Source organism: Caenorhabditis elegans, chromosome IV, assembly GCF_000002985.6.
Source record: "Caenorhabditis elegans chromosome IV".
Classification (NCBI taxonomy): Eukaryota; Metazoa; Nematoda; class Chromadorea; order Rhabditida; family Rhabditidae; genus Caenorhabditis; species Caenorhabditis elegans.
In genome coordinates this window covers 16,104,604-16,126,558 of record NC_003282.8, presented here as the reverse complement: position 1 = coordinate 16,126,558, position 21,955 = coordinate 16,104,604, and the positions used below count along the sequence as shown (strand labels likewise).

At 28.0% G+C, this 21,955-nt stretch overlaps 120 non-coding genes across 120 annotated transcripts; 60 read left to right on the top strand and 60 right to left on the bottom strand.

Moving 5' to 3' along the window:
• Window positions 1–23: 23 nt before the first annotated feature.
• Window positions 24–44, top strand: 21ur-12616. The gene has a single exon (NR_065690.1).
• Window positions 45–48: 4 nt separating this feature from the next.
• 21ur-5369 lies at window positions 49–69 on the bottom strand. Its single transcript, NR_065689.1, has one exon.
• A 343-nt stretch (window positions 70–412) lies between these two features.
• Window positions 413–433, top strand: 21ur-6569. Its single transcript, NR_065688.1, has one exon.
• Window positions 434–683: 250 nt separating this feature from the next.
• Window positions 684–704, bottom strand: 21ur-6152. Its single transcript, NR_065687.1, has one exon.
• 21ur-3695 lies at window positions 688–708 on the bottom strand. Its single transcript, NR_065686.1, has one exon.
• 21ur-10913 lies at window positions 689–709 on the bottom strand. The gene has a single exon (NR_065685.1).
• Window positions 710–991: 282 nt separating this feature from the next.
• Window positions 992–1,012, top strand: 21ur-13488. Its single transcript, NR_065684.1, has one exon.
• Window positions 995–1,015, top strand: 21ur-1074. Its single transcript, NR_065683.1, has one exon.
• 21ur-4140 lies at window positions 1,000–1,020 on the top strand. Its single transcript, NR_065682.1, has one exon.
• Window positions 1,021–1,215: 195 nt separating this feature from the next.
• 21ur-1942 lies at window positions 1,216–1,236 on the bottom strand. The gene has a single exon (NR_065681.1).
• Window positions 1,237–1,747: 511 nt separating this feature from the next.
• On the bottom strand, window positions 1,748–1,768 carry 21ur-15657. The gene has a single exon (NR_065680.1).
• On the bottom strand, window positions 1,752–1,772 carry 21ur-2523. Its single transcript, NR_065679.1, has one exon.
• On the bottom strand, window positions 1,753–1,773 carry 21ur-9096. Its single transcript, NR_065678.1, has one exon.
• Window positions 1,774–1,996: 223 nt separating this feature from the next.
• 21ur-8636 lies at window positions 1,997–2,017 on the bottom strand. The gene has a single exon (NR_065677.1).
• A 160-nt stretch (window positions 2,018–2,177) lies between these two features.
• On the bottom strand, window positions 2,178–2,198 carry 21ur-10336. The gene has a single exon (NR_065676.1).
• A 298-nt stretch (window positions 2,199–2,496) lies between these two features.
• 21ur-2904 lies at window positions 2,497–2,517 on the top strand. Its single transcript, NR_065675.1, has one exon.
• Window positions 2,518–2,722: 205 nt separating this feature from the next.
• On the bottom strand, window positions 2,723–2,743 carry 21ur-11054. The gene has a single exon (NR_065674.1).
• A 131-nt stretch (window positions 2,744–2,874) lies between these two features.
• 21ur-4962 lies at window positions 2,875–2,895 on the bottom strand. Its single transcript, NR_065673.1, has one exon.
• Window positions 2,896–3,000: 105 nt separating this feature from the next.
• On the bottom strand, window positions 3,001–3,021 carry 21ur-1501. Its single transcript, NR_065672.1, has one exon.
• A 98-nt stretch (window positions 3,022–3,119) lies between these two features.
• On the top strand, window positions 3,120–3,140 carry 21ur-4670. Its single transcript, NR_065671.1, has one exon.
• Window positions 3,141–3,182: 42 nt separating this feature from the next.
• 21ur-446 lies at window positions 3,183–3,203 on the bottom strand. Its single transcript, NR_065670.1, has one exon.
• On the bottom strand, window positions 3,184–3,204 carry 21ur-12797. Its single transcript, NR_065669.1, has one exon.
• A 118-nt stretch (window positions 3,205–3,322) lies between these two features.
• Window positions 3,323–3,343, top strand: 21ur-6286. The gene has a single exon (NR_065668.1).
• 21ur-10888 lies at window positions 3,324–3,344 on the top strand. Its single transcript, NR_065667.1, has one exon.
• Window positions 3,345–3,450: 106 nt separating this feature from the next.
• On the bottom strand, window positions 3,451–3,471 carry 21ur-3614. The gene has a single exon (NR_065666.1).
• A 121-nt stretch (window positions 3,472–3,592) lies between these two features.
• Window positions 3,593–3,613, bottom strand: 21ur-8136. Its single transcript, NR_065665.1, has one exon.
• Window positions 3,614–3,756: 143 nt separating this feature from the next.
• Window positions 3,757–3,777, bottom strand: 21ur-13085. The gene has a single exon (NR_065664.1).
• A 56-nt stretch (window positions 3,778–3,833) lies between these two features.
• Window positions 3,834–3,854, bottom strand: 21ur-6992. The gene has a single exon (NR_065663.1).
• 21ur-13566 lies at window positions 3,837–3,857 on the bottom strand. Its single transcript, NR_065662.1, has one exon.
• On the bottom strand, window positions 3,838–3,858 carry 21ur-701. The gene has a single exon (NR_065661.1).
• A 142-nt stretch (window positions 3,859–4,000) lies between these two features.
• 21ur-4990 lies at window positions 4,001–4,021 on the top strand. Its single transcript, NR_065660.1, has one exon.
• Window positions 4,004–4,024, top strand: 21ur-3803. Its single transcript, NR_065659.1, has one exon.
• Window positions 4,025–4,412: 388 nt separating this feature from the next.
• 21ur-4663 lies at window positions 4,413–4,433 on the bottom strand. The gene has a single exon (NR_065658.1).
• 21ur-312 lies at window positions 4,416–4,436 on the bottom strand. Its single transcript, NR_065657.1, has one exon.
• Window positions 4,437–4,722: 286 nt separating this feature from the next.
• 21ur-12707 lies at window positions 4,723–4,743 on the top strand. Its single transcript, NR_065656.1, has one exon.
• On the top strand, window positions 4,724–4,744 carry 21ur-6744. Its single transcript, NR_065655.1, has one exon.
• 21ur-8121 lies at window positions 4,745–4,765 on the bottom strand. Its single transcript, NR_065654.1, has one exon.
• Window positions 4,766–4,900: 135 nt separating this feature from the next.
• Window positions 4,901–4,921, top strand: 21ur-2170. Its single transcript, NR_065653.1, has one exon.
• A 238-nt stretch (window positions 4,922–5,159) lies between these two features.
• Window positions 5,160–5,180, top strand: 21ur-8533. The gene has a single exon (NR_065652.1).
• A 149-nt stretch (window positions 5,181–5,329) lies between these two features.
• Window positions 5,330–5,350, top strand: 21ur-2201. Its single transcript, NR_065651.1, has one exon.
• A 449-nt stretch (window positions 5,351–5,799) lies between these two features.
• 21ur-379 lies at window positions 5,800–5,820 on the bottom strand. The gene has a single exon (NR_065650.1).
• On the bottom strand, window positions 5,801–5,821 carry 21ur-6914. The gene has a single exon (NR_065649.1).
• Window positions 5,804–5,824, bottom strand: 21ur-2714. Its single transcript, NR_065648.1, has one exon.
• Window positions 5,825–5,859: 35 nt separating this feature from the next.
• Window positions 5,860–5,880, top strand: 21ur-9725. Its single transcript, NR_065647.1, has one exon.
• Window positions 5,881–6,069: 189 nt separating this feature from the next.
• 21ur-9739 lies at window positions 6,070–6,090 on the bottom strand. The gene has a single exon (NR_065646.1).
• Window positions 6,091–6,110: 20 nt separating this feature from the next.
• 21ur-10772 lies at window positions 6,111–6,131 on the top strand. The gene has a single exon (NR_065645.1).
• A 97-nt stretch (window positions 6,132–6,228) lies between these two features.
• 21ur-821 lies at window positions 6,229–6,249 on the top strand. The gene has a single exon (NR_065644.1).
• A 366-nt stretch (window positions 6,250–6,615) lies between these two features.
• 21ur-1215 lies at window positions 6,616–6,636 on the top strand. The gene has a single exon (NR_065643.1).
• A 349-nt stretch (window positions 6,637–6,985) lies between these two features.
• Window positions 6,986–7,006, top strand: 21ur-13071. Its single transcript, NR_065642.1, has one exon.
• On the top strand, window positions 6,990–7,010 carry 21ur-6492. The gene has a single exon (NR_065641.1).
• A 107-nt stretch (window positions 7,011–7,117) lies between these two features.
• Window positions 7,118–7,138, bottom strand: 21ur-4532. The gene has a single exon (NR_065640.1).
• 21ur-10254 lies at window positions 7,119–7,139 on the bottom strand. Its single transcript, NR_065639.1, has one exon.
• A 476-nt stretch (window positions 7,140–7,615) lies between these two features.
• On the bottom strand, window positions 7,616–7,636 carry 21ur-1950. The gene has a single exon (NR_065638.1).
• Window positions 7,617–7,637, bottom strand: 21ur-11444. The gene has a single exon (NR_065637.1).
• Window positions 7,638–8,066: 429 nt separating this feature from the next.
• On the bottom strand, window positions 8,067–8,087 carry 21ur-11452. Its single transcript, NR_065636.1, has one exon.
• Window positions 8,088–8,256: 169 nt separating this feature from the next.
• 21ur-3271 lies at window positions 8,257–8,277 on the top strand. The gene has a single exon (NR_065635.1).
• Window positions 8,278–8,350: 73 nt separating this feature from the next.
• 21ur-13433 lies at window positions 8,351–8,371 on the top strand. The gene has a single exon (NR_065634.1).
• Window positions 8,372–8,754: 383 nt separating this feature from the next.
• 21ur-3385 lies at window positions 8,755–8,775 on the bottom strand. The gene has a single exon (NR_065633.1).
• A 48-nt stretch (window positions 8,776–8,823) lies between these two features.
• On the bottom strand, window positions 8,824–8,844 carry 21ur-9317. The gene has a single exon (NR_065632.1).
• Window positions 8,825–8,845, bottom strand: 21ur-2867. Its single transcript, NR_065631.1, has one exon.
• Window positions 8,846–9,327: 482 nt separating this feature from the next.
• Window positions 9,328–9,348, top strand: 21ur-13844. The gene has a single exon (NR_065630.1).
• Window positions 9,349–9,616: 268 nt separating this feature from the next.
• On the top strand, window positions 9,617–9,637 carry 21ur-948. The gene has a single exon (NR_065629.1).
• An 11-nt stretch (window positions 9,638–9,648) lies between these two features.
• 21ur-12550 lies at window positions 9,649–9,669 on the bottom strand. The gene has a single exon (NR_065628.1).
• A 188-nt stretch (window positions 9,670–9,857) lies between these two features.
• On the bottom strand, window positions 9,858–9,878 carry 21ur-1809. Its single transcript, NR_065627.1, has one exon.
• 21ur-11533 lies at window positions 9,861–9,881 on the bottom strand. The gene has a single exon (NR_065626.1).
• A 162-nt stretch (window positions 9,882–10,043) lies between these two features.
• 21ur-13912 lies at window positions 10,044–10,064 on the top strand. The gene has a single exon (NR_065625.1).
• Window positions 10,046–10,066, top strand: 21ur-12175. Its single transcript, NR_065624.1, has one exon.
• Window positions 10,049–10,069, top strand: 21ur-5954. The gene has a single exon (NR_065623.1).
• Window positions 10,070–10,104: 35 nt separating this feature from the next.
• 21ur-4585 lies at window positions 10,105–10,125 on the bottom strand. The gene has a single exon (NR_065622.1).
• 21ur-13605 lies at window positions 10,108–10,128 on the bottom strand. The gene has a single exon (NR_065621.1).
• Window positions 10,129–10,305: 177 nt separating this feature from the next.
• On the top strand, window positions 10,306–10,326 carry 21ur-8915. The gene has a single exon (NR_065620.1).
• A 179-nt stretch (window positions 10,327–10,505) lies between these two features.
• Window positions 10,506–10,526, bottom strand: 21ur-12763. The gene has a single exon (NR_065619.1).
• Window positions 10,527–10,746: 220 nt separating this feature from the next.
• Window positions 10,747–10,767, top strand: 21ur-1463. Its single transcript, NR_065618.1, has one exon.
• On the top strand, window positions 10,749–10,769 carry 21ur-15568. Its single transcript, NR_065617.1, has one exon.
• Window positions 10,751–10,771, top strand: 21ur-2057. The gene has a single exon (NR_065616.1).
• Window positions 10,772–10,955: 184 nt separating this feature from the next.
• Window positions 10,956–10,976, top strand: 21ur-7668. Its single transcript, NR_065615.1, has one exon.
• Window positions 10,959–10,979, top strand: 21ur-2246. The gene has a single exon (NR_065614.1).
• A 16-nt stretch (window positions 10,980–10,995) lies between these two features.
• Window positions 10,996–11,016, bottom strand: 21ur-1462. Its single transcript, NR_065613.1, has one exon.
• Window positions 11,017–11,062: 46 nt separating this feature from the next.
• On the bottom strand, window positions 11,063–11,083 carry 21ur-10834. The gene has a single exon (NR_065612.1).
• Window positions 11,084–11,252: 169 nt separating this feature from the next.
• Window positions 11,253–11,273, top strand: 21ur-3945. The gene has a single exon (NR_065611.1).
• 21ur-9347 lies at window positions 11,257–11,277 on the bottom strand. The gene has a single exon (NR_065610.1).
• A 129-nt stretch (window positions 11,278–11,406) lies between these two features.
• On the bottom strand, window positions 11,407–11,427 carry 21ur-8100. The gene has a single exon (NR_065609.1).
• On the bottom strand, window positions 11,410–11,430 carry 21ur-9069. Its single transcript, NR_065608.1, has one exon.
• On the bottom strand, window positions 11,411–11,431 carry 21ur-3036. The gene has a single exon (NR_065607.1).
• Window positions 11,432–11,853: 422 nt separating this feature from the next.
• 21ur-1498 lies at window positions 11,854–11,874 on the top strand. Its single transcript, NR_065606.1, has one exon.
• An 813-nt stretch (window positions 11,875–12,687) lies between these two features.
• On the top strand, window positions 12,688–12,708 carry 21ur-8186. The gene has a single exon (NR_065605.1).
• On the top strand, window positions 12,689–12,709 carry 21ur-7209. Its single transcript, NR_065604.1, has one exon.
• 21ur-13727 lies at window positions 12,695–12,715 on the top strand. The gene has a single exon (NR_065603.1).
• Window positions 12,716–12,956: 241 nt separating this feature from the next.
• 21ur-4737 lies at window positions 12,957–12,977 on the top strand. Its single transcript, NR_065602.1, has one exon.
• Window positions 12,978–12,994: 17 nt separating this feature from the next.
• 21ur-6622 lies at window positions 12,995–13,015 on the bottom strand. The gene has a single exon (NR_065601.1).
• A 310-nt stretch (window positions 13,016–13,325) lies between these two features.
• 21ur-5397 lies at window positions 13,326–13,346 on the top strand. The gene has a single exon (NR_065600.1).
• A 521-nt stretch (window positions 13,347–13,867) lies between these two features.
• On the top strand, window positions 13,868–13,888 carry 21ur-610. Its single transcript, NR_065599.1, has one exon.
• 21ur-7713 lies at window positions 13,871–13,891 on the top strand. The gene has a single exon (NR_065598.1).
• Window positions 13,892–14,087: 196 nt separating this feature from the next.
• 21ur-3397 lies at window positions 14,088–14,108 on the top strand. Its single transcript, NR_065597.1, has one exon.
• Window positions 14,109–14,458: 350 nt separating this feature from the next.
• On the top strand, window positions 14,459–14,479 carry 21ur-772. The gene has a single exon (NR_065596.1).
• Window positions 14,460–14,480, top strand: 21ur-6151. The gene has a single exon (NR_065595.1).
• Window positions 14,481–14,741: 261 nt separating this feature from the next.
• 21ur-6353 lies at window positions 14,742–14,762 on the top strand. The gene has a single exon (NR_065594.1).
• Window positions 14,763–15,074: 312 nt separating this feature from the next.
• Window positions 15,075–15,095, top strand: 21ur-7650. Its single transcript, NR_065593.1, has one exon.
• A 744-nt stretch (window positions 15,096–15,839) lies between these two features.
• 21ur-11061 lies at window positions 15,840–15,860 on the top strand. Its single transcript, NR_065592.1, has one exon.
• On the top strand, window positions 15,843–15,863 carry 21ur-11272. Its single transcript, NR_065591.1, has one exon.
• A 540-nt stretch (window positions 15,864–16,403) lies between these two features.
• Window positions 16,404–16,424, bottom strand: 21ur-2558. Its single transcript, NR_065590.1, has one exon.
• A 719-nt stretch (window positions 16,425–17,143) lies between these two features.
• Window positions 17,144–17,164, bottom strand: 21ur-2000. Its single transcript, NR_065589.1, has one exon.
• Window positions 17,165–17,209: 45 nt separating this feature from the next.
• On the bottom strand, window positions 17,210–17,230 carry 21ur-9468. The gene has a single exon (NR_065588.1).
• A 928-nt stretch (window positions 17,231–18,158) lies between these two features.
• On the bottom strand, window positions 18,159–18,179 carry 21ur-4653. Its single transcript, NR_065587.1, has one exon.
• Window positions 18,180–18,959: 780 nt separating this feature from the next.
• 21ur-431 lies at window positions 18,960–18,980 on the bottom strand. The gene has a single exon (NR_065586.1).
• Window positions 18,981–19,227: 247 nt separating this feature from the next.
• Window positions 19,228–19,248, bottom strand: 21ur-4857. Its single transcript, NR_065585.1, has one exon.
• A 36-nt stretch (window positions 19,249–19,284) lies between these two features.
• Window positions 19,285–19,305, bottom strand: 21ur-2362. The gene has a single exon (NR_065584.1).
• A 942-nt stretch (window positions 19,306–20,247) lies between these two features.
• On the top strand, window positions 20,248–20,268 carry 21ur-4734. The gene has a single exon (NR_065583.1).
• A 197-nt stretch (window positions 20,269–20,465) lies between these two features.
• Window positions 20,466–20,486, top strand: 21ur-9416. Its single transcript, NR_065582.1, has one exon.
• A 276-nt stretch (window positions 20,487–20,762) lies between these two features.
• On the top strand, window positions 20,763–20,783 carry 21ur-3053. Its single transcript, NR_065581.1, has one exon.
• A 189-nt stretch (window positions 20,784–20,972) lies between these two features.
• Window positions 20,973–20,993, bottom strand: 21ur-11108. The gene has a single exon (NR_065580.1).
• On the top strand, window positions 20,978–20,998 carry 21ur-1470. The gene has a single exon (NR_065579.1).
• A 112-nt stretch (window positions 20,999–21,110) lies between these two features.
• Window positions 21,111–21,131, top strand: 21ur-4207. The gene has a single exon (NR_065578.1).
• Window positions 21,112–21,132, bottom strand: 21ur-10671. Its single transcript, NR_065577.1, has one exon.
• Window positions 21,133–21,407: 275 nt separating this feature from the next.
• On the top strand, window positions 21,408–21,428 carry 21ur-14117. The gene has a single exon (NR_065576.1).
• 21ur-1911 lies at window positions 21,409–21,429 on the top strand. Its single transcript, NR_065575.1, has one exon.
• 21ur-15489 lies at window positions 21,410–21,430 on the top strand. The gene has a single exon (NR_065574.1).
• Window positions 21,431–21,518: 88 nt separating this feature from the next.
• On the bottom strand, window positions 21,519–21,539 carry 21ur-10160. The gene has a single exon (NR_065573.1).
• Window positions 21,540–21,783: 244 nt separating this feature from the next.
• On the top strand, window positions 21,784–21,804 carry 21ur-4726. Its single transcript, NR_065572.1, has one exon.
• 21ur-11470 lies at window positions 21,788–21,808 on the bottom strand. Its single transcript, NR_065571.1, has one exon.
• Between the last annotated feature and the right edge of the window lie 147 nt (window positions 21,809–21,955).

The following is a 21,955-nucleotide window of genomic DNA, read 5'->3' as shown; positions in this document are numbered from 1 at the left end:
AAAACGAAATTTCCAAAAAGAAGTTTTTGACGCTACTAATTTGTTGGATTTGTTGAGTGCAGAGAGCGAGTACAATTAAAATCCCCTGTAATATCTTACCAGCAGTTTGAAACAGTAAAAAATTTAAAAAAAAACGCTTTTGACAACGTACTTAAAAAATTCACGCAGCCTCAAAAAATTTTCATATTTCTTAATTTACTTACTTCTCAATTCCTCACATTTAAAGTTTTCAAATTTTTCAGGATGCCTACTGAAAATTCATTTTCTAGGAGGAACTTGGGGATGTTCACATGTTCATAGCTTTACAACTTTTCCCAACACTTTATGAAACAGGTGAAAGTTTTAATTTTCTTAGATACGTGATTACTGTTTCATAGTTTTTATGAATTTTTAGGGCTGGCCATCAGGACATTAGAGACTGTCATCAGGTTCTCCGATTTTTCGGATTTGGACATTTGGAAACTCCTTTTCAAAATCAAGCCACGTCCACATGAGGACTCCATGGGCCGAAATTTTTTTATCAAGGGACTTATGGGTGCGTATATCCAGACGCGTTTCTATTGTAAACGGCGGAACACAGAAAATGTCGGGATATACGCTCCCATAAGCTTCTTGATGAACAATTTTTCCGCTTTTTGTATTAGTTCGCATTGAAAATACAAATGAATTAACTTTTGACGTTAACAGAATACCACGAACTTCGATTAAACATCCTTGAAATTCAGTTAAATTTTTAACAGCAACTTGAAAAAGTTTTTTTTTAATTTCCAGGTTAGATTTAAATGAAAACTACCCAATTTGCACAATTTATATTTTCCTCCTCATATTTAAAATTTTTAGTTATAGGTTTTTTAAAAAGAAATTTTGATCAAAGATTTTCTCATTTCTGTTTGTTGCTTTCTCTTTTTAAATTTCACAAGGAAAACAATTTCGAAAATTTTTAATATACTGTTTCACTCTGTTCATATAACTTACTACTAGTAAGCTAAAATATTATAGTGCTGTTTCAACCAATGAAATTGAATCAACTTTTAAGTAACTATTGCAAGAAAAGCAGGTAAATAGTAAGAAATATTAATCATCAAAATGAGGCGTCGCCTTGAAGAAAATTGAAAAGAAAAATATAATCTTCTCAAAGAAAAAATTATGTCCCAACGCAACGAAAATTAACGCAAACTATGCAATTTTTTCTACTTTTTTTAAAATGCAAGCAATAAGAAAAAACAAATCAATGTACTATCAATCCAACGAATTGCTTCAAATTAATAAACAACTCGAAACTGTAAAAGTGAAAAATTTTTTTTTGGCTTACCGTTTTTTGTTGGTTGTTTTATAGCATTTTGTTAAAACTGTAATTTTTTCTTATGCTTTGGCAAACAACAATTCTCGCAAAATTAATTTTTCACTTTCTATTGAATAAACTGTCATTATATATTTTTTCATAATAATAATGATTTTCAGTTTTTTTTTCAACTACACAAGAAAATTCTTCGAGACTGGTAAGAGCACAAAGTAGCACCTGAGTTTGAGTTTTGGAAATTTTCAGGAAAACATTACTTTTTTTTGGGGAGTCCACGTTATCCAACTTACAACTTAAAGATTAGAGCTTTTTCAATAACTATGTTTAGCTGGTAAAAGTTTTTTCAAGCATAATACATTTTTTACATTTTTTCATACATTTCATACATTTTCATACATTTTTTCCGTGATTTTATATATTTACAACTTATTTTGCTGTTCCGGAAAAAAACACCCTAGATTTTGCAATGCCAATAAAATTCAATTCCCTGTGTTATCTAATCAGCAGTCTGAAACAGTAGAAAATAAAAAACTCCTGACAATATTTTTTAAAGCTTTTGACTACATCATTTACGCAATTTCAAAAAACCTTTTTAACTTCTATATTCCTCAAATTTAAATATTTCTAAATTTTCGAGTTTTTTTCAGCTGCAAAAGTTCTTTTTGCAATGTATAAGCCATAAAATATCAATTTTTAAAAAACCCAAGTACAAATGAATTGTATATGATAGGGAACTCAGCTATTTACTAACTGACTAAAACAGTAAATATTTTATTCAATCTAGTTATTCCAAGAATTTGGAAACTGGCTATTTTTTACAACAGAAAAAGTTATTTAAATCCAACTAAAACAATAAAAGTTGATATTTCTACGTTTTGTTCCTCTGAGTGAGAAACCATCAAAGTTTTAACAATTAATAAAGCATTAATACATTTATAGAAACAGCAGAAAATTGATGTATTACCTCACAGACAATAAAGTTTCGAGTTGTAAATCTTTAAAGAGTATATGTTTTATTTTTGAAAAACTGAACTGAAACCAACTTTCAAAGTGTTTTTAATACATTGAATGGAAAGTGTAAGTTTCGAACATTTTTCTGAAATTTATTTGAAATATGCTCAATATTTTTTTAAACACAAACACTTTTGTCTGTTTCAAGACGTTTTTATAAATAGGATACATTTCAGAAATTTCAATACTGTTTGCTTCTTTTTTGAATCGTTTTTAATAGTAATATTTTTAAATAGTTAGCCTTACGATGCAAAGCAAAATCCTGACTTGATAAATAGAGTAGTTAGACAATAAAGTTCAATAAAACAAATGAAAACAATTATTTCGCAAGATTATTTTATTTATATAAATTTATTGTAAATTGAAAATATATAAGCGAGTGAGATCAAATGTTCAAAATCAAAACGTTCAAAAGATAGTTGAAGATAAACAATAAGTGAAGGTAAAAACTTTTAAATTTGAAAAACACGTGAAACTGTAACAAATTGTGGAAAAATAACTATGTTCGCATTGACTGTTTACTGTCAAACAAAATGTAAAATAACGTGTGAACCGAATAAATAGAATTCCAACTAGAATATCAACTGGAGTATTGTAATTCTTGAAAAATATGAAAACAGATTGAAACAGTCAAAACAAATTATACTAATGAATTGTTACTTGTGTTATTAAAATGTTTATTTTCAGGCGATTGTTTTCTGAAAAGATTAATGGTTTTTACAATCATTTTGAAGTTCATGAAAATTGTGAAACCGTAAAAAATTGTTTCAATTATAAACTTTAAATAACCGCAGAAACGGTATTCTGCTGCAGAGGCTGGAAAAAGTGCCATACGTTCTCATAAGTTGTTTTTGTAGACGATTTTTAAGGAATCGAAGCAATTATTCTGTAAACAGTTATCTGTTTCTTTGTTAGTTACTTATAAACATATCGAAACAGTTGCTTCCAAAACTAAAAATTTTCTCACAGTTTCACCGATGTGGCATAAACCTACTTACTCAAGAAACTTGATTTTCTGGCAACACACAAAAAAAAATTAGTTTGAAGATATTTCAAAATGTACTTGAAATCATTCCAACTTGTACAAATATATTGTAAAGGGGTAAAATATTTATTTAACTTGAAAGTTTTAATATAATGAAAAACGCAGTCCGTGCACACTGTCGAAGTATTTGAAACAAGAGTAAATTTTGAATGTGAAACCGAAAACTTTTTCACATTTTTTCAACATTTTCACATGGTTTAGGCAATGTTAATTTATAGATTTTTAGGCTAAAAAAGTTTAAAAAAATTAGAAACTAAATACTAAGAAAAAATGACTAAGCATTCGAAAACTGGATGAAACAATTTTTGATAAATTTTTTATTTCGAAAATTTAGGTCAAAATGTTTTTTCTGCAAAAAATTAATATTCTTTTTTGAGATTGCTCCGGATTTTGTTTAAATTTCTATTCAAACTTAAATTAAACACTTTTTTTTGAACTAACAAATGTGATTTTTGTGTAGCGAAACAGAAGTAAAATTTTCACACCGACTTAATGTAAGTAATACTGAAAATCATTTTCTAATTATACCACCATTTTGGAATAGTGAATTTTATTCTAAATATCCTGCTTTTTTTTTAATTTCAGGTATACATTTTTTGCCGTTTCAAACTGTAAGTTTAACGTTCATATTTCAAATTTTGTGATGCTCGGAAATCATTAAAATAAAACCACAAAAAAGTTATTTATATGTTCATTTATTGAGAAGAAAAAAAATCAATAAATATAATTAGACTCATCCCGCAAGAGAATCGTCTAAGCACAAAACAGAAAAGAAGGAAGTAAATAAAATGGGAGATATGAAGAATAAGCACCGGAAGTTATAAACGGGTAATGGAATTGTCAACGAGATTTTCAAAATGAATAGGAGATAAAAAGGTATCACAATTGTTTGTAATGGCATTCCAAAAAGATATGGTATCAGAGAAGAAGTTATTGGATGAAGGATTGTGACATATAATTCTCATAGGACGTCTCGAAGAAGTTGATAGTTTTTTTTGGAACATCTCAAATAATTTTTTCCTATAATTTTTACTTTTTTTTGAACAATTAGAATGAGAGCCATCACACATGCTTGGAACAACCATCTGTAATTTTCCATCACAATATATTGACAATTTGAAACCGCAAATTTTTGTGTTATAACCATTTTAAACTTTCTGTTCAGTTAACCAAAAAAAACATTTTTAAGAGACGTTTTTTAATTAATAAAACCACCGGTAAATAGACAGCAGACAATTCAATTAAATCGATGTTCTTTCGAAACAGGAAAGAAAACTTTGGAATCTGAAAAAAATCACTAAATTTTCGATTCATATTTTCACTGTTTCATATACTTTACTTTCTAAAAATGTTGCAAACAGAGAAGTTTGGAACAAAGCAAATTTAAGCAAATTCATATGGCAACTAAATTCCAATGAATATAATTGAACTAATTTTAACGGCAGCTCAAAACAGTTGAAAATCATTTTCTATGGTCACATTTCAAAACAATCGAAACGGGTTTTACAGTTTTCTTAAATTTTGCTCGTTTTCTGGGAACTCGTTTCAACGTTCAAATTCAAAGGTGTGGTTTTCGATTCTTTCATATTTTTGTTTCAGAAATCGAAAAATCGATGTTTGTTTTTCGTTTTACAAGATTTAGATTTTGCGATTTTTCGATTTCCCTGAAAAACATCAAAAAATCTAAAAATGGCACCTGGTCTAGACCCGCTTCAGCCATGAATTCCAAATTTTGAAATTTATTTTTTAAAACATTACTGTTTCCATTTATTTACAATATTCGACATTGTTTGTGAAATCTGTTTCAACCAACAATTGTTTTTTTATAATTTTTAGATTCTTATATTTAAACTTCAAATAATATCAAAATTTCAAGAAAAATTCCCGAAATTTTTGAAAAAATTTAAATCAAAAATTCATAAATAATGTTTCAAAGTGTGAGTTTAAGTTTGAGAACTTGATTTACAACTCAATGGGTTTCGATTCCCTTCAAATTATTGTTTTTTCTAGAGTTACACTCAAAATAATTTAACTGCGTGGTGTGTACACAAAATTTTTTTTTTAAACTAGGAGGAGAAAGCCAAAATCCGGACACCAAACCAATATCAGCCACCGACATTTTACGAGTTCCGCCCCACTGTATTGGGCGCGGAACTCATAGAATGCCGGTGGCTTGATATTGGTTGGGAGCCGAATTTGGCGGAGTCAAGTTTTAAGGATTTTTGTGTACACGCCACGCAGTTTAATTCTTTCAAGAAAGGTAGGCATATAGATAGACTCTAGCGCCTGCTTGAAGCCTGATTTTGTCTGAATTTTGACGTGGAAATTCAAGGTTTTGTGTTTTTCCCAAAGTTCTACAGTTTTTACACTTTCATAAATTTGTTAAAACTTCCATTAAAAACAGGTAGGTGTGCGGAGGCAGGCTGATATTTGCCTTGGTGTCACATCTCATGCCACTGTTACAATGAATTTATTTTGATTTAACGAGTTTATACCACATTGGTAAAACTGTCGAAAATTTGTTTAAGCATTTAAAAAGATGCCAAATAATTTTAGGATTTTTCCTTACGTTTATCCGAAAACAAACCCCCTCAGATGTCGGGCGCAGTTAAAACTGGGGACCTCGTCTTACATTATGCTGGTTTGTCGGTAGTTCTTCTCAAATATCGTGTCACTGTTTGAGTTTCTTCTTGAAAATTATGTTTTGACTGTTTTACCCGGCCAGTTTGAAAAATTGTAAATGTAATTTTATGATAGCAACTCATTAACAACTTAAAACATTTTTTGTTGCAAACTTTATTTTGAAATGAATTTAAAAAAAAAGACTGCTCCAAGATGTCGTTAAATTTATTGAACAAAAAATATTATTCACTGCGAGCAAATTTAATATTCAAGATTCATCAAAAATTTTAGGTATTTTAAAAGCATTTGTTGTAGTATAAATTAGTTTCAGACGGAATAAAACCTTTCAAAAAATATCTGACATGAATAAAATAATCGATTTGAAAACGATGATTACTTTGCTTAATATTTTCAAAAATTGTTACATTACTTTGATGATCATCATTTTCTAGTAAAGTACCATAACTGGAAAAAATCATTCAAATTGCTAGTAACTTTAAAAATATCGCAAAAGAAAGCCCACAAAAATCGGTAAAGTAGCGCAACTTTCAAGCTTCTAAAAATTGCCAAGAAATGTTTTCAGAAAAAAACTTGTTTCGATAAGGTGTCATAGAGCATGCGTTAGTTTATTCATCAATTCTGTCTCCCAAGCCAAGTAAGTTCTGGATAATGAATTCTCATCACTTGTCCGTGGGAGAATGAGAAAAATCGCCCCATTTTACACTCAAAAGACATCTGCGTCTCTGTTTCTCGAATGCTATCTCAAAACATCTGTGGTGAGAGACTATGTGGAGAAGAGTGACGCAGACGTCTCCGTAGTTCTCATATATAAATTGCCCAGAAAGCAATTTTCAGATGTTTCTGTTATGTGGACACAATATATCAGAACTTGTGCCAGTTTTTATAAAGCAGAAAACTTTATTTTTTGGTTTTTTAACGTTTATGATTTGAACAGTTTTTACTACTGTTTCATAGTTTTCATAAACTTAGAATGATTGTAACTTACTTTACTTACTTGTTTGTTGAAAGACTTGAAACTTGAATTCATTCGAGAAGGTATTTTGGTAAAACAAATAACAGCTTATTTATATTAATTTTCAAAATTTGAAAAAATGTGATTTGTAAACAAACATAATAATAAATCACTTTTTAATGTCCCAATATAGCTTACACTGCTCATCGTATTTTATGAAAGTGCTGAAACAAGTGAATATTTTTCAATTTTGCAAAAGTGATTTGTTTTTAGGAACTTTTTTATGACAATAAGATAAAAATGATGCAATTCAAAATGGATAGAACTTTGTGATAAAAATATAATTTTGAAACAATTTTTAACAACAGTCGTTTTCAAAATTTTGCTCACTTTTTGAAGATTACCAAAATTTCAAACTTATTTGAAGTGTACAAATTTTCAGCAGTTTCATAATTCATTCATGAAATATACATATCAATTTTCTAACTAGACACTCTAACTAGACACTCGGAAGATAAAAAAATTACATACTGTAAATTTTTCAAATGAACCAATTTACTGCAATGTTTTGCAAATTTTCGTGCCTTAAATTTGTCCCTGAACATTGATCCATTATCAATTAGTTCAACTCTCCACCACGGGAAAATTTTTTGCGAATTTTTTCATCCCAAAAAAAAACCTTCGAATACATTACAATAAAAGCTACAATAATTTAACAAAAATACGAAACAGTAGAAATTTTTCACTAAATTTTTTACCTCAAACTATGTTCACACCCTATAGATGGATATTGTAAAAAAGTGATCATATTTTTGATTGATTGAAAAAAAGAGTAATGTAAGAAATGGAAAACTAGTGGATTTTAGTGATTTAAGAATTTTTTTCAAAAACTTTGTAAAACTAGAATTTGTTTTGCCGGTTTCGTAAATAATACAGACATTTTGAAGCCTACTTTGGCATGTCAGAAGCCGCAATTATGAAACACCATTAATAAAAAAGGGTTATCTAGATACAAGAAAATGAGCTTGACCTCCCCAAAAGCGGAGTCCGGAGCAACAGATAGACCTCCTCCGCTTTGAAGAAAACCCTTCAATCAAACTTTTATATGGTCCACAACGAAGCAAGTGGAAACTGAAGTGGAATTTATTTATGGATTTTTTTGAATGATAATTTAGTAAAACGGTAAAAGTTTTTGTACAACGTATGAAAATTTAAAAAAGTTGAAAATTGAGTCGAAAATCAAATATATACACTTTCTACCATTTCAGGTGGTTTTCAAATTGTCCACAGAATAAAATTTTATAATTTGGGTGGTTCAATTTATTTATGTGGTTCAAAAAATTTAAGTAAAATTACTGATTCAAGGAATTTTTTTCCAAATCCTATTCTTTAGAAATATTCAATCGCCTATGATCAAATTTGAAAACTAATAACTGGTGAAAGTTATATGCATTTTGTTTCAGAGTATTATTTTTTAAGAACTATTTCTATAAATTTGCAATATTCTTTCATGATCCTATTTCTTAAAAGATGTTTGATCTATACCTCGTTTTGAACTAGAATTAAAAAATTCCAAAACAGAATAGTGTTTTTCCAAAATTATAATCAATTCAAATTTCGATTTGAAGAATATAAGAAATTGCACTAATTTTTCAAACACTTTTTTCATTCTCGAATTTTCATGCAAAATTCTTGTTGGACTTGAAAAAAAACTACAAATTTTAGTTTCGAAATTTTGATTTACACGCCAACTTCCATGGATCTCAAAAAATTACAACCCGTTAGTTGGAAGGTTTGCTAATTTTTCAATGAATTTTGTGAACAATGAATTGTTCTGTTCATGACTGTTAAGATAACGTTTTGAAAGTTAAAAGTTTATAAGAAGATCGAGGAACTAACCCTATTTTTCATTTCCAACTATAACAGCTTCCTGAAACCGACAAAACTTAGAAAGTGCAATCAGTTTTGGAATTTTTGTTATTACACGGATTCAAAGCGTCCGCCATGAAACAGGTCGGGTTCAGTAGCTGTTGGTTACTGCGCTTTCTTATATGGAATTCCAAATTTTGGTTAAATCGGCACTTTTATAGTTATAATTATTATAAGAATGTTGATTGTAAAGTTAAAACCTTGTGAAAATTACAGAGTGATATAAATTTTCAGAGTGATTTAAATCTGTTTTAGATTGTTGTCGAAACTGATCATATTCGATTTTTTCCCAAACAATCACTTTTTCAAATTTGTATTTTGGTTAAAAGTGACTGATTAATTTTCAAACACGGATTATAGAAGTTTTGAAACTGGAAATTTTTTTTCCTGAAAATGTTCTGTTTCATCGTATTGATTTGAGCACCTAATGTTGAGAATGTTTTAAAGTTTTGAATCGTTGACAAGAGGTATCTGACTATGAGTTTTAGAAGCTTTTAATTTTCAAATCGAAAGAAAAAAAAGCAGTTATATAGATTGAAAAAAATAGTTTAAAATATAGTGTCAAATAAAAAAATTCTGCAGGAAACTTTAAAAAATTATTGGAAAGTATCGGTAACGATCAGTATTTTTTCTGTGAATTTTGTGGACATTTTTTTGATCAAATTTTTTTTTTCAGAAAAAAAATCGTGCTGTTTCATATTGCTTTCATATGTAAAAGCAGTTTCTATATTCTCGATATCGATATGAATGCATTTATCATCCATTTACATTTGTCTTAATAATTTTTTAATGAAAATTCAGATTGCAATTACATAAAAATAAAACATCAGAAAATGTATTATTTCAATAACAAAATTTCAAGATATTTTCAATATTTTCAAATTAAATTAAGTTGTCCGAATATTTGACCACAAAAAGTTCCCCAATTTCGAATTTCCAAAAAAATTTCCAAATCATTTTTTGTACTGAAAATTCATTCCGATAGAATCCAAGATACAACAATTTCAAACTGATCTTTCAAACATTTTGAGCGTTAAGTGAAACGGAAATTTTTTTTTGAATATTCTATATAAATTAAAAAGTTGCATATATATTTCCAATTAATTTTGTAAAAACCTACTATTTCAGTGGGTTATCAAATATACAAGTTTTGTTAGTTAACTTTTGTTCGGAAATTTGAAAAAATCAGAGAAACTTACATTTTAACGACTAGAATTCTGAAAAACCAACCTTTCAGAATGCGAATTATTATAACGAAGATTTTGGTTCAATTCAAAAAATGCGTGAAACAGTGCATTATAGTACTGGTGGCCAGTATTACTTTCCTGATGGCCATTCCTAATGTATATTTCGAACAAAATTTGATATGAAAGTTGATACTGTTTTATGTTGCTAATTAATTCAATTAGAAAAGTTTCCAATTGATAGAATAATAACAATATATATGAAGCAAGAAAAAAATCGATTCCAACAAAATAAATATCGGATATAAAAACTCTCAGAAAAAAAACTCAGAAAAAATGAAGTTTTTGAAATCAACTTGTAATAGTAAATTCTGAATTTTTTCAATTTCAGTTGACAAGTCGCAAAACCGTATAAAATCCATTTAAAAATGCAAATTTCCTCACTATACCAACCAACTGAAAACATGTACGAATTTTAAGTAAAAATTAAAAATAATAACAAAAACTGTAAATGTTCATGTTTTTTTCTAATACTACTTTTTTTTGGATATATTAATATTCAAATTAAACTCAAAATTTTATAACTTGTTTTTATAATTAACTTTACAACTATCTATTTTTGAAAAAAAAAATCAACTGTTTCATGTTTCGCATAATGATACCTTCAATTGAATTGTAATGTTCGTTAAAAAATCCTCCAAAGTTAAACATTTCCACTTTAATCTGTCAGATATGTATGTCATGTAAAATTTGGTAATTGATTTTCTGAAACAATAGGAAATAGGTAATTGAAAAAAAAAGTTTGAATCAAAAAATTGTGTTGTGAACTTTAAAGAAAAAAAATTACTGTTTTTAAAATATTATTTCACAAATCGAACATCACCTCATTAGTAGTGAAACTCTTTTCTGATCGTCAAAAAACCTGAATTTCAAAATCATAAACATCTGTCGATCAGTTTCAAATAAATGTTCGACAAATTTATGAGAAATATGAAAGTGCAAAAGTTCTTCAAAATTTGCTGCTTATGAAAATAACTCACAACATTTATCTGAATTTCGAAAAAGTGTATAACAAATTTCAAATGGGCTTTGAAAAATGTTATGTCAAAATTTACAAATTTCCTTTTTTTTACCAAGCTTTTCTGTTTCAAGTGGTTTTCAAATAAAGTGCTGAACTTTCACAGACGATTCGTGGATTTTCTATTAGGTGGTAATATTGAGGGTAAAGGTAATTCAGTTCATCATAGATGTGAAACTCTAAAAATAACTTTTCACAAATCGAAAATAACCTCAATAATTGTGAAACTAATTTTCTGATCGTCTAAAATAAACAAAATTTCATAATCTTCAAAAAGCCCCAGTATCGACCAGTTTCAAAAAAAAGGAAGGAAGTTATGATAAATCTGAAAGTGTAGAAGTATTTCAAGAATTTGCTGCATATGAAAATAACTCACAAAGTTAATTAAAATGTCAAAAAAGTGTAAATTTTTTTGAAGTACACTTGATTTTAATCATAACAGTGTGCCTTTTTTTGTTTCATAACATTTTCAACTTATCTCAACTAAGAATTCAATTTAAGTTTGTTTTGTCCAACACGTCTTTTGCCGAACTGGGAAAAAACTTTCAGGAAACTTGCAAACGACATGAAACTGGTTAACGACATTCAAAAAGTCGGAAATGACCAGATTTAGAAACTTGAAATGTTGACAAAAATGAACCATAAAATTCATCTCAAAAAAATTATCCGTTTCAAGGCATTTTCTTATATGGCAATCGGGTTGCATTTTGATATAATGAGATTTGACTTTGTCTTGTTTGATTTTGCTACAAAAAACTTGATTAAAATTGATACAACAAAATAATAAACGTTAAATGTTTGTTTCCGCAAATCAAAACTTTTAATGTGAGCCCTTACTAAGCGTGGGGTTTTCTACTTTTTTGGACCGAATTTTCTCAAATTTAACCGGTTTATTTTTTTCCAAACATTTTTAAAAATTTTGTGGAGAAATTTGAAGCAAAATCTGTACCACTGACAATCTAATTTTAAGAATAGGAGAAAATCATTACTTATATAAAAAAATAATTCCGTTTATTCCATAGTTTGTAGTCTATGTAGTCTTTGTAGTGTGCAAAGTTTTGGCTTATGAAGGGATATTGGTTTTAGGTTAGTGGTGGGATATGGTCAGGGTATCGTAGTAGTACTGTAAAGGTATTGTAGGGTTACTGTAGGATTACTGTAGTTTGGGAAAAGTTGATTTTTCGCCTTTTGAAGGGATATTAGAAAATTCGAGAAATGTTCTAGAACCTTCTGGAAAATTCGAGAAAATAATGGAATGTTCCAGAAACTTCTGGAAAATTCTAGGAAATTCTGGACTGGTGTAACAATAATTTTTAAAGGAATCATTCGATTTTAAAATTCAGTTTTTTGGGTGCCTCTTGTAAATTTTGCAACAATATTCTTAGTAATATTGAAACGGTTTCTATTGTTTTGTGATGTTAATAGTAGAATGCATAACAACTAATTATGGTTAAGAATGTTAGAAGTTGTTATGTGTTGTGAAATTTTCAACAAAAAGATACTGTTTCAAATTTTCGTTTTAAAAGTGGGCTAAAATTGCGGCAGTTTTTGAAGCTTACTGGAAAAAAATCAAAAAGATCGATCTCCTGTTCGGTTTTCATCAAAGTTTAGAATTTTCACTTTGCTGACACTAATTTTTAACAGAACAGTAGACGGGGAGCCGAGTTCCGCGCAATGATCGAATGACACGTGTCTGCACAATTTTCTTTTTTTTTCTAATCAAATTTGTTCAAAAAAGTAATATTAAAATGCTTTTGACTACTGCTACTTTTTCACAATTGTCATATAAACTTCCGGTTCTGTTTAGCTTTTAATATGTATGTGATTCTAGGTGGAAAAAACATTAAAATGCTTGCTTTTGCAAAAAACATCAATATCTACTCAAATCGCTCAAAAAATAAATAGAAGTTTTGAAACAGTGTTGTTTTTTTTTTTAATTCATTGAAATTAATAATTACTAAGGAGCGCCTTTTCTACAGTTTGCAAATTTTTTGTTATAAAACTATCAAATAATGCTCTGAAAGTTGTTTTCAAGTGAATATACTGGAAATAAGAACGGTTACCACGTTGTCAAGAATTTAGATTTAACAAACTTATTAGTTGAGAATTATGGAACTTCTTAGACTTTCAATAATCCTCTATTTCAAGTTTTCTTTGAATTTGTGGGTACTGGGATTAATTAGTGCTGTCGCTTGTAATAAACGACTGGCTATTCTCAATAAATAGAATATCAAAACGAATTACTTGGCCGTTGACATCTGACGAGTTCCGCGCGCCGCTGCGTTTAACTCACTGTGGGCGTGGCAAGCTGTCTCCGCCTGCTGCGAGTTAAACATAGCGGCGCGCGGAACCCGTGAGATGTCGGCGGCCTGATATTGGTTGGGGTCCAAATTTTTGCCTTTTCTCCGTGAGTGGACGAGAAAAAGGCGGGGCCTAAATATTAGGTTTTCTGCAGTACACGCCACGCAGTTTTCTTATTTTGAGTGCACTTGATTTTTTCAACTTAATGCGAGTACTGTAATATCAGCTTTCTGGTGAATTTCAACAACAAATATGAACTGCAACGCAGCTAAAAATGTATGATATCAGACAAATAAAGTTCAAAAATTTTATTCATAGTTAAGTGACGAAACTAATTATTGTTTAAATGCAATCAAAAATAGCATTGCATGACTTTTTTCTGTTTCACAATGTTTTCGAATATTCTCTAGTAAGCATACAATGATAGTCCAACGAGATGTCAAGGTTTACGTAGAACTGGAAAAAAATTCCAAGAAACTTGCAAACAACGTCAAATTAATAAAAGAAATTCACAAAAAGGCTGGCTGAAATTACCAAATTTAGAAACTTAACTGTTTCATTAAAGAAAAAAACCAAGTCATTTTCAAAAAAAAGTATCTGTTTCAAGGCACTTTCTTATATAGTTTCGTTTTCATTTCTTTTGATAAATTTGCAATATATGTTACATTTTGATAGTTTGTGCTGGTTGGAATTTGTTTCAAAAACTAGATTAAAATGAATGCAACAAACTAAACATCATGAAGTTTTTGTTCCCGCAAAACCGAATTTGTGAATGGAAATCCTCCCAAACTTTCTCTGTACCGAATTTTTTAAATTTTACCTTTTTTTTTCATTGACTTTTTGCGGTTTTATAGTGCAATTTGATGCAAAATCTTCACAAGTGATAGCTTACCGTTAAGAATTTCCACTATAAACAGACTTTGAAAAAAGCCATTTCAAAATGTTCAAGTTTTTTTTCTCCAATTTTATCTGTTTCACGTGGTTCTCAAATAAAGTGCTTAAATTTTACAAACGATTCTTTGATAATTTTTATAAAATACAGTTTGCAGAAAAAATGGTCGGAAATTTATAAATTGCACGTCACTGATTTTAAACACTGTTTTTTTTTAATAATTAATCACGTTCAAATTAGGTTTTGGAAAACAATTTATAATTAGACAGCCTGTTTAGAACTGTTAATCGGAATTTTTGAAAGGTCTGAAATTGACAAATTTTCAAATTAAAAGTTAAAAAACACGAAAAAAATTATTCCTGTTTCATTATGTCTAAAAATTAAAAAAAAGGTTACCTGTTGGTAATTTAAAGCCGGAATGCTGAAGATATAACAACAAACGTTAAAACACATTGAAACGTGTTTCTCAAATATTCACAGACAAAATTTGAGAATTGTCTTGCTTATTAGCTACAGTGTTGTAGGTTTAAAAGTAATTTTGAAAAAGAAATCGAAAAAAATGAAACTTCTGTTCGATTTTTATTTTACGGCTACATTGCTTACAGTTAAACACAATTCCTTTTTTTCTAATTCAGTTTTTTTCAAAAAATAGTTTTTAAATGATTTTCAATTCCGAATTAACTTCGTTCGTACTTTTTTACAACTGTAATATAAACTTCCGGCCATCTTCAGTTTTTATTGTAAACGTCATAAATCTGTTTAGGTTTGCGAATAAAAAATTACAGAATGAATCAAGATAATTAAACTGGTTGGTAACTGTTTTGAAATTCCAGAATTTTTTGTAATGTTTCAAGGTATGCGTTTGAATAGAAAACTTAGAAAAACAATCATACTTTGGGGAATTTTATTAAAAATTTATGAATGTAACATTGAATTCATTTTTGAAATACGGTAATTTAATTCAAAACCACTTGAGTAAAAATTCACAGGAAATTTTTATATGTTAAAGTTTGGAAGTTTACGTAAAATTAATACAACAAAGTACATAATTTAGAATCAATTGTTGAACTGGTCATTTGAATTTGTCTGCGGCAAGAAATATGGATCTTAAAAAATAATCTGTTGAAAATTGGAAACTTTTCTAGAAGTGGAATCATGATTAGTGTTAATTATATAAACATTTATCACACGTTTTGTCTATTTTATTTGGGTACAATAAGCTAACTACATTTGAAAATTTAAATGTTTTAATTATTATTTGAAACAGATTACAATAAGGTTTTTCAAAATAATTTTCTTCATTTTAAACAAACTTTTTTTTCCTAAAATTCACAATTGTTAATCAACTTGTTTTGAAAAATGTTGGTGAAAACGTAGCAGAAATTTTAAAAATTAAAGATCAAAACTATGGATTTTAAGGTGAACGGGCTGGAATTATGTCAAATTTTCAATTTGCAACTGTTTTGCGAGGTTTATTTATAACATTTGAAATATATGTATAAACTGTTAAAACGTCAAAATCATTTTTTGGGAAATTTTTGAAAACTTGAAATAGAAAGACAGAAATTTATTTTATGGTTCTAGGTTTCTCGCTGAAAACATTTCCTGTAATTCCTTACTTTTTTATAGAATAATGCAAAAACGAAAAATGAAAATCAGGAAGAACTTATCAATATTTCAATGTTTCTTTTACTTGAAAACTTTCACGCTGACTATTCGATTTATAACGTGAAACATACAACTTTCAACTTAATAAGAACACAAAACAGTGGGATTTATTTGTTTTCATATTTGTGGATTTTTTTTCAATTGTTAAAAAATTAATGCTGAACAAAGTTTTTGTGAAAAATATGTTTAAGGTTTTGAAACTATTAGAATAAGTTAACTATGAACTTGAAAAAACATAAATTTTCAAAAATTTCAACTTTTTTTTTGATAAAATCTTTTCTCATTTTAGTAATGTCTCGAATCACCAGGAAACTCTGTCAGCATTTTTTGTTCAGAATGAAGGTCATAAAGATGCTTACATTTAAAATAGTTTCGCAGAAATTTATTTGTTTCAAAATTGTCCATGTTCAGTACAGTGGAACTATCAGAACTACAAATTCAGTCTTATTTAACAAAAATTTGAAACAGAACATCTTTGTTAATAATTTGAATTTTTGTAGATTACTTCACTAAAGTTGGGAATTGTCAAATATCAAGAAACTGTGCCCTCAAAAAAACTGGAACGTTTAAAAAAATAATGTCTTGAAACAAGTAATTTTCACAGCATAAGGCTGCAATTAAAGGTGGACTTTTTGCTTTAAAACAAGCCTAGTTCGTTGGAGCGCGCTTGCATTATTTTTATTTATTTTTATTTATTTTCATTATTTCACTGATTTTCTTCATTTTTTGGAAGTTTTTAATCAGAAAATGAAAGAAATAAACAAGAAATAGGCAAAATGTTTATTAAAAAGTAACAGAAAATGCATAAAACTCTGAAATTATGAGATCCGACGACGACGAGCCTGAAATTAGTATTATTCAGAGTTTTATGCATTTTCAGTTGCTTTTTAATAAACATTTTGCCTATTTCTTGTATATTTTTTTTATTTTCCGATTAAAAACCCCCAAAAAATGAAGAAATTCAGTGAAATAAAGGAAAATAAATAAAAAAATTAATGATAATAATGCAAGCGCGCTCCAACGAATGAATTCAATTGGCGGAAATTCAAATAGGAAATAGGCAAAAACTGAGATTTTTTCAATTTTCAAAAAATCATATAAAATCTAGAAATTTTTTTAAATTTTTTTAATAATGATATTCGGTATACAATACAGAACGCATTAAATTTTTTTGAAGCATAACCGGAAATAGACTGGTTGAAACCGACAATTATGGCTAAGAGACGAATGCATTTTTTTCCTCGATAACTTGATATTGACTAACTGCAACATGAGAATTTGAAAATATCTTGGAACACTTCAGGAGTTATTTGACCACAAGAGGCGATCAAAGAAAATTGATAATGTTCTGTAATACATCTTGGGCTTTCAGATTCAGTAACTTGTTTACATGTTAAATTTTCATCTGAAAAATTAGTTTTAAACAATTAAAAAAATAAATAAATATTTCGAAACATGTTTCACAAGTATGATACAATGCACATCGTTTGTTTGAAAATTGATGACAATGGTTTATGAACGGTTATTTTTCCAAAATGTTATTTTGGGAATTTATAGTTTAAAACGCTTCTCTGTAGAATTTTTGTCAACGAATAAATGCATAATTATTCAAAAAGACCAATTAATAAATTATAAACACTTTTTCCAAAGATGAACATACGAGCAATGAGATTTGATAATTAAAAACTGGATGACACATGAAACACTTTCAGCTAAATGTAAAAAAAACCGGCAAACCCAAAAAAATCTCTCAAAATTGAAAAGTTGCAAAAAACTTTTTCATGGTGTTATTTATTTCACATTAAAATTAATCATGGAGAGTGGACTGATACTTCACAGATTATTGAAACTGACTTTTTTTTTGAAATTTGAAATCAATAAACTTTCATCAGTTTTCAAAAAACATTTAAGTAATTAGTTGAATTTCAAACGTCTAAAATAAAAATTAGGTAACGGAAAATTTTTTTTTCATTTTTAAGTGTTGTCGCTATCTGAAAATTTATGAATTTTTGAATAATTTAAATTTTTTTTCTAAATTACACACAAAGTTATAACTTTAAGGAAATTAAAACTCAAATATTTGATATTTTTGCATCTCCAAATGAAAAACAGTTTTCGTGTTTAAAACAATGCCTCAAAATTTAAAAGTGGGTGACACCGTGTACTGCACTAGTTAGTAGAATATGAGAATATCTTTGACAAAAAACCTTTCTGTGAAACAGATAATTTTTTAAAGCTAATTTTATTATCCTAACTCCTCATTTTTTCAAGTTTTATCCTGTCATTATTGTTTATTGGTACTTGAAAAATGCCTAATAAGTTGTGCTATTTTGTTCAATTTACACGTAAAACAAAAAATATATGGCGCATGTGTACACAATTTTTGTGATGTAAAATTTTTTTTAATCAAAAACGTATTTCAAACTCAAAGTTACCTACCGATTTTCCACAAAATTGGTAGGTAACTTTCCTTAAAAATATGAAAATAAATTCTGCTGTTTCAATATGGTTTGATTTTCTGCGGCAAATGCAATTCGGTAATGACAATGTAGTTTTCCAATATTTACAAATGAAAAATTTGCGGAAATTGCGAAGTTAAAAATTCAATTTCAAAGCATAAGTTTCCTCATCAAATAGACAGTTCTGGGTGACATTTGACAGCAACGAGAATTATTTTTAAAAAAGTTGTGCGAATAAGTAAGATTGTGGTCAAATAAAACAATAAACCAAACAATTCATTTTCAAAGAGAGGTTTCTCAATTTTCTGCTGTTTCAAAGAATAGTTTAATAGAAATGCTCTAAAATTGTATAATTTGTGAACTGCAATTGATGTTTGAAAAATCTGATGTTTTAACAGTGAAAAAGAATATAAACTGAAATGAAGCTCCTATGTTCCCCTTTAGACGTGAACTTGATTTTTTCTAAGTTTTCAAATCAGCAAGTTTTCAATGTTTCTGCTGTATTTACGTTTATCTTATTACTAATTAAAAATTGTTCATTTAATATCAAGAAAACGAAACAGTAATGAACATTTGATAAAGATCAAATTGTTGTTTTTTTTTTTTTCAAAAACTTTAGATATGGGAAAAGTAAAAACAATTTTCTACGTGTATTTAGGCTAGGCGTAGATAAAATTAAAGCAATACGTTAAAATATACCTTTTTTTTAAAGTTGATTTTCTTTAATTCATCAAATATTACAATTTAAAAAGTTAATTTCATGATGCCACTCAAATGCTACTCGAAACATCAAAATGTTTCATCAAGTTTATTTAAGAGGTTTACGAAAAAGTGTATATTGTAACAAATATCAACCGAAATAATATTTCTTTGAAGACAATATGAAACAGCAAAAAAAATTTAAATTGAAAAAAAAATCCAAATTTGAAGAAAACTTTTGAGCCGAAAAGTGTAAATGGGCATTGAAACGCTTAAAACATTTAGAGTTTTTTTTGCGCCAATTGAGTAGAGTTTAATTTCTTCCAGCTATGTCGAAGTGTAGTTTTCGAGACTGTGTCAAAAATTATATATTTCCATTGCTGCTGGGCATTTTTAAAGTTTTGAAGAGCGGGAAGAAATCCACAAATTATAGCTTTTTAGTAGGTCTTTTGAATTTTTTTCGCAATAAACTATGGCTAATAATTCCAAGAAAAAATAAAAAATTATTCATTCCAATCAAAAAATTTTTTTGCAAGAAAATGGCTATAAATTAATAATAAATTTTCTAATAAAATAAGAATCCTCTATCATAATTTGGCACATAACTTTTTAAAAAGTATGTTTAATTAATTTTTCCCAGAAAATATAAATTTTCTACTTTTTCAAGCAGTCTAAAAATACTGTCAACTTTTATTTCATGTACTTTTTTCAGTAAATAAAATACAATCGAGTTGTGTAAATTGGATAGTTTATATGTTAAATAAATTTATTTCCAAAGCGAAATAGTTTTATTTGAAAAATTAATCCGTTGCGGAAGAAAAGGTAAATGGAAAAAAACAAGAATACTTTTTTTCAGAATAACTGTTTGGTTGACTGTATGTTTAATTAATTACGAAGAAAAAGAGTAAATGACTCACCGCGGAGGCTAATGTTGCCTGGAAAAGCAGGATTATGGGGGCTCTGTGCCATATAGACTACTAAAATTCAATCTGTAATGCAAAAAAAAACTGATACTTAATTTAAAAAAATAATATTTTTTGCTGTTTCACTATGGTTTTATTATTTACGGCAAGGACAACTTTTTAATAAAACAGGCTCTCCAGTGTAGAATTTCTGGTAATACGAAAACCATCGCTTTATTACTTTTTTCGATTGTTACAGATCGAAAAGTTGTGTATTTTTTAAATTGTAATTTTTTTAAAAACTCATTTTTACAAACAAATTTACATTCTTGTATAAATCGATCAAAATAATTATTCAGTTTCAATAATTTGATATTTTGTTGTGTAGACTAATTTCCTTAATTCTTTCTGCATTTAACCATTTCTGAAATCGCAAATCAACCAGTTCTAAAAAATTTTGAAATTAGAGTTCACAGTAATTGTTGAGAACATTTTAAAATACTCAAGATTATTTGAACTCCAAAACCCCCACAAAAGAAAAACAAAAAAAACAAAAAAGTAGAAAAATCAATGAGTTGAAAACAAAATGTATTCTTGCTTACCGTTTTTTTAAAAAAAACCTTTAATTAAAAAAAACATTTGAAAAAAAATTCTCCGTTTCACAAATGTGATGTATACAGATTTTATCCAATACTCCATTACAATTCATTTTTTGTTGTCCTTACAAATCACTAATTTACTGATATTCTGATTTATGCTTTGTCTGCAGCTTCATAAAAAATGTTGAGATAATCTTAAACATCTAGAAAACCGCACGCCGAAACGCTATAAATAAATCTGAAACATTTATAATTTAAAAATTTTTTTCGGTTTCAAGTTTTCAATTGGAAGCAAGTTTGAAATAATTGATTTAATGGGTTTGATTGATCAACAGTAATAGTCGATAGACAATTATAAAAGATAAAATCTGAAACATTTATAATTTTCAAACGTTTTTTTTCGGTTTCAAGTTTTCATTTAGAAGCAAGTTTGGAATATTTAATTCGATGCATTTAATAGACCAGCAGCAATAGTTAATTACACTTGCATGAACATATGAATTTTCAGTAAAACTGAAATATTTCAGTTTCTCACTTTCTTTTCAATTTTAAAAATCACTATAAATAAAGCGTAATCAAATTAGCAAAAATATGAAAAGTTGCCTTACAGATGTATTCCCGATTATCAAATAGTGATTACAAGTGAAAAACAAAACCATTTATTATTGGTAATAGAAGGATTATTCTCAAAATACATTCTTCAGTTTCATTAATTTGGTAAATTAATTGCAAATCAAATTTTCTGTTTAACGTCTGAATCATGCGAAACTATTGAAAAATCAAAGTTAAAAATCAGAAAATATTAATTGTAAAAATCTTGTGTTTTTAAATTAAAATTCAATATTCATGGGCAGAAAAGGGAATAAAATATAAACTAATATCAGAAGACATCTTCAGTCAAACTTACCACATTATTGAAACAGTGAAATTTTGAAAACTGCAAATATTGCACAAAATGTGAATGGTTTGCCTTCTATGTGTTATCATTTGATACGATCAATAATTTTATCGAAAATTTTGTTTAATTTTTTGTTTAAAGTCCATTTTCAAATTCTAAGACAAGATTTCAAAAATTTTCAGTTTCAAGTTCGTTCGAAAATGCTTGAAACTCCGGCTAACGTTGTAACTCTAAAGGGTCAAAAATAATCACTCAAAGCACAAATTGTCAAAGTTATCATGTTTTAGAGACAGTGAAACTTTATAAGTTTGAATTGAACATATATTTTTAAAAAACACAACTCGAAGTAGTTTGCGATTTGAGAAATTTAAATTCTGGCAATTGTCGAAATTTCG